Source organism: Tursiops truncatus, chromosome X (assembly GCF_011762595.2).
Source record: "Tursiops truncatus isolate mTurTru1 chromosome X, mTurTru1.mat.Y, whole genome shotgun sequence".
Classification (NCBI taxonomy): domain Eukaryota; kingdom Metazoa; phylum Chordata; class Mammalia; order Artiodactyla; family Delphinidae; genus Tursiops; species Tursiops truncatus.
Window position 1 is genome coordinate 103,422,689 of NC_047055.1, and position 10,939 is coordinate 103,433,627.

The window sequence follows — 10,939 nt, forward strand, 5'->3', positions numbered from 1 at the left end:
CTCTCTCAAGTACGCACACATACACGTACACATACACACATTTACTCTTGAAGATAATATTGGCTTTAGCTCTATAATAGTTGCAAGCCATTATTCTGAAGCTCCACAGTCATAAGGAGAAAAACGGGGTAACTCTAAGCTGCTACCATAAAAAGCACTTGACCTTTAGCTCTGTCCTTCTCCTAACCCAATCATTTGGGGCCTCTGGAGTACATCTCTGGAGTATTCATAGGCATCAATGTGGCCTTCCCCATTGCAACATAGAAATATGTTTTCCCTGCAGTAATGTCTGCTGCTGAGACCTCCCAGAATGCCCTTCCCACCCTCAGCTGCAGCTGCTCTGTGACTGTTGCCACCACTCTCCTGCTGCCATGCCTTATTGCCTGTGCTGTGTTGCCTGGGTGCCACACATGATTATATGCCCCCAGCCCTGGCGAAATAGCAGTGACTGTGGATACAAGGCAGTACTGAGGTGTAACCCCACTGCTGGTGCAGTAGGGATCCTTCCCGACCTCTACCTTTGTGTCATGCTTTCTTACCAAGTAGTGTTCCTTGTGTTCCTGACGTCTCTGAGAGTTTTGTGAGAAAATTTCCCTTTGAGATTTTATCAACGGAAGCCTCTCTCCACTAGAGTTCAGGTATCCATTCACAGGAAGGGTTCAGATGTCCATTCACAGGAAGCAATACACGTTGTGCTCTGACCAATACCAATACCATCTTTCTCTCTAATAGTAGGAACATTTATAGTGGAACAAGCTTATTTTTCCAACTCTCTCTTTCCTTAGGAATTGCTGTTTCCCATGAGGCACCTCAATGCCTCACAGAGATAGACCTCTAAGGACCTGGGTCCTGAATATCACGAACGACAATAATGCAGAATGACAGAGCCAGCAGACCTAGGGTAAGGGTGTAACCAGCTTTACAATAGAGAAATTGTGAAATATGCAAACTATGTATGTATATATGTGTATTTATGCAACATATCAGCATGAGAGCATTAGCTGTAGTGTAATAGTTCAAAGCGTGGATTCTGGTGTCAGACTACATGGACTCAAATCTTAGCTGTCACCTGCTAGCTCTGTGGGCCTAAACAAGTCACTTAGCCTGTCTATGCCTCATTATTCTCGTCTCTTAAACTGTGAATAATAATAGTACCTTCTACCCAGGGTTGTAATGTGATTAGACTAGCTAATCCATGTAAAGTCCTTAGAAGAGTAGCTGGCACACAGTAAGTGCTCTGTTATCTATGATGATAATAATGGTTCTCTATGAGCGGTGTAATTATTCATTCTGGTCCTCTAGGTGATGGGGATACAGCTGTGACTGAAATATACAATGACCATGACCTCACAGGGAGGGCATGACAATAAACAAATATATATATAATCTCAGGAAGTGATTAATGCAGCAAAAAAACTGAAAAAAGAAGAAAAAAGTACTAAGTGTTAAAGGGATAATTTTTAAGCCATTGTCATTGAGAGTGTTATATTTCGTTTTAAAAGAAATAATTATTTTTGTCTCATGTTACCATTTTTTTTATTTAAATGAGTTTCATAATACAGATAAAACCCAGCTAAAAAGTAATTTTAGTTTCATTAGTTCATCCTGGAAAACTACTGGTTCAGCAAACAGATTGTTGTTTTGGTATAGTTCATGTAGCACAGAAAATCAGCTCCACAGAAATGTTCACGGTGTTCTTTGGGAAGTCTAGGGTTTTCATGTGACATTCCATATTTATTTGCTATTTACCTATGTTTAGTTGAAAATGTTTCTTCTTCTATTGACGATTCAAAGCACACTGCTGAGATCAGAAACCATCTACTCATACACTTAGACACTGAAAACTGAAACCTGCTATCCCCATACAGCTTACTGGCTCCATTAGGGATCAGCAAAGAACAGCCCACCAGGGCAAATCTTGCTCCTTGCTTGTTTTTGTAAATAAAGTTTGGAACACAGTCATGCCCATTTATTTCCGTATTATCTGTGACTCTTTTGCACAGTAACAGAGTTGAGTAGTTGCAACAGAGATCGTATGATCCAAAGTGTAAAATTTTTTACCATCTGGCCCTTTATAGACCTCTTGTCCACACCAGGATTTCTCAACCTGGCCATTATCAACATATTGGGCTGGATAATTCTTTGTCATGGAGGTTGTTCTCTGCATAGGATGTTTAGCAGCATCCCTGGCTGACAGTTATTGATCAGATGCCAGTAGCATCAAGAACCCCAACTCCCCTTGTAACAACTGTAACGTCTCCAGACTTTGCCAAAATTCCCCTGGGAGGCAAAACAGCCACAGTTGAGAACCACTCACATGGTTCACGGAGAATCACTGACATGGCATTCAGTTGTCTACGTTAGTACAGTTTTATTATTCTAGAAGACTCTTGCCCAGGCAAATAATATTGCTCATTACATTACAGGACTTTCCAAAAGGTCCATTGACTCTTTAATGGAAATTAACAATTTGTGCCCTCACCTTGCTGTGCCCCCAATTGTAAACTAATATACCATGATCCTCACTTAATCCTAAGTAAGCCTCCACATTGAAAAACCATCTTAAACCAAACTTCAAATGCTTAACAAAAATCTAACCTAGTCCTTCTCTGAGACAAGATCAAATTCTGTCAAGGTGGTGATCTCCCTTACCATGGTAAGTGATACATTTCGATTTGTCTTATCAACAGGATGCATTGGTGATGTTTGGGGTGCCAGCATTTGATAGTACATAACAAGCTTTAAAATTTAAACGTCATACATACATAACGAGGAGTTTTCTTAAAATACATGATTTCTATCCATGCAATTATACTTGAAGCAGCCTTTTCACTTACCAAACACTGTGTTGAGTCTAAACTATTTCACATTTTAGATTTGTAATTACCTCTGTCCTCACTGCTTTTAGAAGATTTAGAATAAATCCAGAAAAAATACAGATAACGTATTTCCAAATGGAATATTTTAATGTTATTGGTATTTCCCCAATTAAGTATAATTATATTATATTTCAGAGTTAAGTTATCTGAATATTGAATTGGCATCCACCCTAACAAAGAGGGAATTGATGAGTTCTACTTGGGAAAAGTGTCTTCCCCTTCAGTAAATAAAAAGGCAAGAATTCCTTTCAGTGATTGGGAAAACTAACAATTTGCCTGAATAAACAAAATAATGACTCAAACTGGCCAAACTGGGTAAAATTAGCTGGGCTCTTCATCTACCTGAAGCCAAGTAATCAGCATGCCTGTGTTTATCAGTTTTCTACCAGCTGTTGTAGATGTAGCTTTATGAAATTCATTCTGTGTTTTATTCACTGCTCAATCCTCAGAGTCAAGAAAGAGATGGTCTGCCACTGGGGAAGGGCTAAAACACAGGTAGATCCGCCTTTGAGGCAGAGTTACACAGGGCATGCTTAAGACTTAAGGCAGAGGCTATAGCAGGAGAAAGCAAAATTCCCCTTATATCCACAAGTCTCGCACTAAGTAATAGCCTACCACTGTGGAGAGGGGCAACAGTACACAGAAAAACATCCTTCTATGTCATGAGCATGCAGAGCTAGCTGAAAGCTAAGGGTGGAGGAGAAACAATAAGAGAAACTCTATAGCACTACAGGTATCACACCAAACACAAAACAGGAGCAGTGGCCCACTGAAGCAATTAGTGAGTTGCTTCCAAAGAATGTATGAAGGGGAGAAAGCTGGCAGACCCCACCTCAACCAAGTGATCAAGGTCAACATCACCAGTGGTAAGTCATGTGGATAGCATGTACCCCCTGATATGATGTGATGAGAAGAGCACTTCCTCTCTGTGGTATTCATCCCCCAAACCCATAACCCACTCTAATCAGGAGAAAATTTCAGACAAACCCAAATTGAGGGATATTCTACAAAATTCTCAACCAATATTCTTCAAAACTGTACAGATAATGAAAAACAAGGAAAGACCAAGAAACTATTATAGACTTGAGGAGACTAAAAAGACATGATGACTAATGTAACATGGTATCCTAGATTAGATCCTGGAACATGAAAAGGACATTAGTAGAAAAAATGGTGGTGTTTAGCTAATAGTCCCAATGTTAATATTTGAGTTTTGACAAATGTACCACTGGTTAACACTAGGGGAAGCTGGGTGAAGTATATATGGGAACTCTCTGCACTATATTTATAACTTTTCTATAAAGGTGTTCCCAAATAAAAAGTTTAATTTTAAAAATTGAAAGAAATAAAGTAACTAATTGAAGCAGAAGGAGAAAAAACGGAAGGAAACAAGTATAGTACATCCAAAAGCTGTGGGAAACCATCAGTCTAATATACATGTAACTGGAGTCCCCCACCAAAAAAGAGGGAGAATAGAGCATTAGAAACATTTGAACATATAATGACTGATTATTTTCAAAAATTTAATAAAAGACAACAAACCACAAGGACTTCCCTGGAGGTCCAGTGGTTAGGACTCCACATTTCCACTCAGAGGATACAGGTTCAATCCCTGGTTGCGGAACTAAGATCCCACATGCCACGCGGCATGGCAAAAAAAAAAAAAAAAAAAAAAGACAACAAACCACAGATCCAAGAAGCTCAGAAAATCCCAAGCTTAATAAATGCAAAGAAAACAGCCTAAGCATATCACAGTCAAACTAAAAAGAGAAAACAAAAAGTCTTGAAGTCATTCAGAGAAAAGAAAAGCAGTATGCTCAGTGGGTCATAGGTAAGAATGTCAGCAGATTTCTCATCAGAAAATATGCAAATAAGACATAATGATATCTTTAAAGTACTTAATGGAAAAATAAACAAACCCCCCCCCCCACGGCAACCTAAAATTCTATGCACAGTTGAAACATCTTTCAAAAATGAAAGTGAAATAAAAATTTTTTTGAGACAAAAGAAAAAGCTAAGAGATCATACTGCCAGAAGACATATGCTTCAGGCATTAAACAATAATGGGAATATTTGAGCAACTCTATTTCAATAAATTTGACAACTTAGATGAACTGGACAAAATTCCTCCAATGGCACAAACTACCATCTCTCACTCAAGAAGAAATAGACAATCTGAATAACCCTATATGTATTAAAATTGACTTTTTAGTTAAAAACCTTTCTGCAAGAAAACTCTAGTTTCACATGGCTTCACTAATGAACTCTACAAAACAATGAAAGCGAAGCATGAGGAGGAGAGGCGGGGGCATCTGACTACTTGACACTAGAATTGCCATGATATTAACACCTGACAAAGATGTTACAAGAAAAGGGAGCTATAGGCCAATATTGTTCCTAAACATAAATGCAATATCCCTAATATAAATTGGCAAATCAATTTGTACAACATATAAAGTAGGTAGTATATCATGACCAAGTAGGCTTCCTCCCAAGAATGCAGTTGTTTCAACATTCAAAAACCAATGTATTTTACCATAGTAACAGACTAAAATGTATACCATATGAAAAATCGTTTCACAAAATTCAACACTTATTCATGACAAAGTTTTCATTAATTTAAAAGTACAATGTAAATTCCTCAACCTAATGAAGGGGCTCTACAAACATAGCTAACATTACACTTAATAGTGAACACTGAATTCTTTTCCTCTACAATCAGAAACAAGTCAAGAGTATCTGTTCTCACCTTTTCAATTCAACATTAACTGGAAATTCTAGCTAGCACAATAAGGCAAAGGAAAAAAAAGACATACAGATTGGAAAGGAAGAAGTATAACTGCTTTTATTATTACATTTCACAATTATCTACAAAGACTACCTCTAGGAATCTACCAAAAAATTGATTAGGTGAGTTTAGCAAAGCCACAAGGACAAAAGGTCAACATAAAAAAATCAAATGTATGTTTATGAATTATTAATGTACAGTTGAAAAGTAACATTTTAAAGTACTATTTACAATAGCAAGAAAAACATGAAACACTTAAGGATACATTTTATAAAATATGTGAAAGATATGTACATTGAAAATTGATAAGTATTGCAGATAGAAATTAAAGTAGATCAAATTAGAGGCATATATTATGTTCGTGGATCAGAAAATTCAATATTAGTAAGGTGTCAATTCTCTCCATGTGATCTCTAAATTCAGTGCAATCCTATTAAAATCATGGCAAGATTTTTAGAGAAGTTAACCAACAATTATAAAATTTATACTGAAATGCATAAGACCTAAAACAGCCAAAATGTTTTTGTAAAACACGACAAAATTGGAGTACTCGTGTACATGTATTTGATACAGCTATGTATCAAACGGTGTGGTACTGGGGCTTCCCTGGTGGCGCAGTGGTTGAGAGTCCGCCTGCCGATGCAGGGGACACGGGTTCGTGCCCCGGTCCGGGAAGATCCCACATGCCGCGGAGCGGCTAGGCCCGTGAGCCATGGCCACTGAGCCTGCGCATCCGGAGCCTGTGCTCCGCAACGGGAGAGGCCACAACAATGAGAGGTCCACGTAACGCAAAAAAAAAAAAAAACAAAAAAAAACAATGTGGTACTGACATAAGGATAAACACATAGATCAATGCAGCAAGATAGACAGTACAGAAACAGACTCACTCATAAACAGTAAGTTAATTTTTGACAAAGGTGCAAAAGTAATGAATGCAGAAAGCAATTTTTAAAATTATGCTCATTAAACTTAAAATGCATCCTGAGTCCAAGAATAAGAGCTTAAACAATGAATCCTCTATAAGAAAACACAGGAGAGAATCTTCGTAACCTTGGGTTATCAAATATTTCTTGGACAAGACAAAGACATACGTACTATAAAGAAAAAACTAATAACAGGATTCATCAAAAAAAAAAAAACTTCTGTACTTGAAAAGACAAGACACAGACTGGGAGAAAATACGTGCAAAACATGTATCTGATAAAGGTCTTGTATCCAGAATATATAAAAAACACTTGTAGCTCAACAATAAAAAGACAAACTACTCAATAAAGAAATAAGCAAAGTATTTTAACAAACACTTCATTAAAGAAGATATGTGAACGGCCAATAAACAAATGCAAAGATGCTCAACACATTTAGTCAACGTGGAAATGCAAATTAAAAACACAGTGAGACACTACTACATATCCACTAGAATGGCTAAAATTCAAAAAGAAAAAAGTAAGAAAAACTAGTGAGCATTGGTAAGAATGTGGGAAAATTTTAACATTGCTGGTTGGAATGCAAAATGATTCGGCCACTTTGATCACTTCCTATAAAATTAAAAATATATTGACACTATGACTCAGCAATTCCACTCCTATGTGGAATACAAGAAAAATGAAAGAAAAATACCTATATGCAAATGTTCATAGAAGCTTTATGCAGAAGTTAAAAAAAAAGAAAACAACACAAATTTCCTTAACTGGTGAATGGATAAACACACAGTTTTAAATTCAAACAAGAGATCACTATTCAACAATGAAAAGGAACATGTAAAAACACAGGCAGATTTCACATCACTATGCTTGGTCGAAAAAGCCAGTCACACTAAGTGTTGCCTGATTCCATTTAAATGAGCTTCTAATAAAGGAAAAAATAAAGGGACAGAAAACACATCAGTGGTTTCTAGAGAACCACTTAGGCAGAGGCATGAGGAAACTTGTGTGAATTATGAAAATGGTCTATATTTTGATTGTGGTCATGATTATACAAGTATATACTTTAAAAGGGTAAATTTTATCACTTAAAATTATACTTCAATAAAAGTTAAAAAAAACATGATAGTACCCACTGCAGGGTACAACCAACCACTTTAGTCCTAGTACTTGATTTTGTGTGTGCAGGCAGTGAAATTATGAATTCCAGGACAGAGAGTTACTTGAAGAAATTTTTTCCCTGCCAAGGTACAAAGAACTCTTAGATAATACCACAAAATTCTAACAGTTTTTACTGGAAATGAACTTGGCGATTATCCAGGATGAATACCTCATTTTACAGGTAAGGAAATGAAGACCTAAAGAAGCTGGATGACTCATCCAAGAAACCCCAAGTCTAAAAGCTCGGGTAGAAATGGCCCTCAAAACAATCCTACTAGATTTACCCCAAACTGTAAACAAGTGGTCTAAATAAATCTAAGCAATCCTAGGAGCTGACGTTACAAGTTAAATCTCACCAAGAAACAAAAGCACCACACCAGGCCTTCAAAATAATGCACTAAAATGTAACTGTGATCCTGCAGCTTGGGGAGAGGAACAGTTGTATTTCAAGGATAAGTGCCCTATTGAAAGGTCGGAGAAATAAGGAACTCCAACTTTCTCATTTCTCACTGATATGTGTTCAGATGGCTAACTCAATTTGTCAATGCATTTTGCCTAAGCAGTACTATTACAATATTCATATTGTAACAAAATCGGGAAGCGGGAGGGCAATGACTGCTGCATTGTCTCCCTTGATGGTCAGGAGATTCCAAACTTTTAGATTCAGGCACTTTGAAGTCTAAAAGGTGAACATCAGCAGATGTGAACAGAGGCTACGATCAAGCAGATACAAGACTATTAATTGATATCCTCCCTTTCCTCCGTCCCTATTCCTGCTCATTTCCACTCCTACCACCTAGAACTGCTCATATTTACAGATACAATCTCTTTCCCTTGCCATTAATAATTAAGACATTCTGTACCTGTGTTTGCAATAGAAACCCAATCAACCAGTGGTTCTAACAATTTTAAAAGTGTGATGGTTAATTTTATACATTAACTGGGCTAGGCTATGGAATCCAGGTTTTTGGTCAAACAGCAGTCTAGATGTTGTTGTGAAGGTACTTTTATATGTGACTAGCATTTAGAATGGGCAGACTTTAAATAAAGTAGATTGCCCTCCATAATGTAGGTGTGACCTCATCCAATCAGTTGAAGGCCTTAAAAGCAAAGACATGTTTTTTGAAGAAAGAATTCTGCCTGAAGACTGCAACATAGAAACCCTGCCTGAGTTTCCACCTGTTGGCCTGCCCTGCAAATTTCAAACTTCCAGCTCCCATGATCATCACATGAGAGCCAGTTCCTTAAATCTCACTTTCTGTTTCTGTCTCTTTCTCTTTATATGCATGTGTGTGTTTGTATATATACGTGTGTGTATACACATATATATATATGTGTATGTTGGGTGTGTTTTGTTTCTCTGAAGATCCCTAATCCAGAGAGTTCTTAATTTTCATTAAAAAAAATTAAGAGGTTATTAGCTCAGGACCAGTTCAATGGCTTCATGATGCCACCAGACACTTGAGCTTCTTCTAGCCTTCTACTCCTCTATCCTTAGGTGACAGCTTTTGTCCTTATGATCATGGTTGCAAGGCACTTATTCCACCATCAACAGGCTGTGTTTCAGAAAAGAGAAAAAGTTAAAGACATGATGTACGTGAGTTGAGTCTACCCTTTCAAAGAAATTTCCCCAGAATCCCATCCAGCAACTTTCACTTATATCTTATTGGCCTTAACTATGTCCCATGGCCATCATTAGCTGCAAGAGAAGCCGGAAATTTTAGTTCTTTTGGCTGGGCACACTGCCCAAACAGAGTTGGGGTTCTATTCTAATAGAAAAGATATTGGATAAGCTACAAGCAGTGTCTGCCATACCCCTTCAGATCTGTGGACTGGTCCTTAAACTTACTCTGGTTCTTAGGTCCACTGATCTTCATTTTAATACTGGAACGCTACTTCATCTTAGATATTGTTTTGGTCTTCCACTGTTCAAGGATTATTCGTCTTTTCCAAAGATTATCATCATCTCATCTTCCTCCCCTTTCCCTATATCCCCTCTACTCCACACATACTCACACCATGGAATTGACACTTTATTCAAAGCAACTGGAAACATGGAAAGTAACTAGTATTTCATGGTTAATGGGTCTACTAGAAAACGTATACTCTTAATATTGAAGATTCAGGGTTGCAGCTAATAATTAACTTGGTTGGAAAACATTTCACAAAGAAGATGCCTAAGTTTAGAGGACATGTGAGTAGCTAGGAAATTCATTTCCCAAAATATTATTATGATGAGTTAGCTCAACTCTATTAACTGCTTGAGATCACAAGAAATTAATACATAAGGCACAGTTGCTTATCTCTAGGAGATGGTACCACTGGGACTGATTTCTGTCTGTCAGAAATAATCAGTAATTATGAAGACAATACAAAATCAAACAAAGAAACTTTTAAAAATTGCCCTAAAGGGGCATATGTAAGAGAGGTAATTAACTTCGTTTAAAACTATAAATGAAAGCCCATGTGGCAGAAGACTGCTATTAAATCTATCATGTAAATTCTCTACCCTCAACATTTCAGGATTTATCTTCTTTTTCTTGCAATTTCACTGCCATTTCTTTAGATCAGACCTTTCACATAGAGCGTATCTCTACTCCTTACTTTGATCTTATTCCATTCCCATACCACTACTATTTTGATCTTCTTAAGTATGAATCTGATCGTGTCACTCTACTGCCTAAATTCTTCTTCTACAGGTCTCTGTAGCTTTCAAAATAAGGTCAAATGCTTCAGCTTAGTACACAATGATGCTCATGATGTGTCTCCTACCTGCTTTTCTAGGCTCAGCTCCCACTGACCCTGCCTTTCTCACTCTCTAAACATATAAAGGTAATCCATTCATTTATTCATTCACTGAATATATATATTTATAAATATATATATATTCATTGAATATATTGAACACATACTGTATGCCAGGCGTTGCGCTAGGTACAGTAGTTTAAAAACAACAGCAATCATTTAAGACTACTGTCTTAAATGGTTTTGAGTTTGGAATGACTCAGCTCAGTGGCTTTTATTCAGAATTTCTCATGCAGGTTCAGTGATTTCAATGCCTAAGTTTTTGTGTCATCTCAAAGGCCTCCTAACTGATATGTTTGGACTGGGAAGTCTTGAGCAGCTGGGAGCCAGAACAGTTGATGTTCCTCAGACATTTCTCCCATCTCTGTGTGTTTGCTTCAGCATAG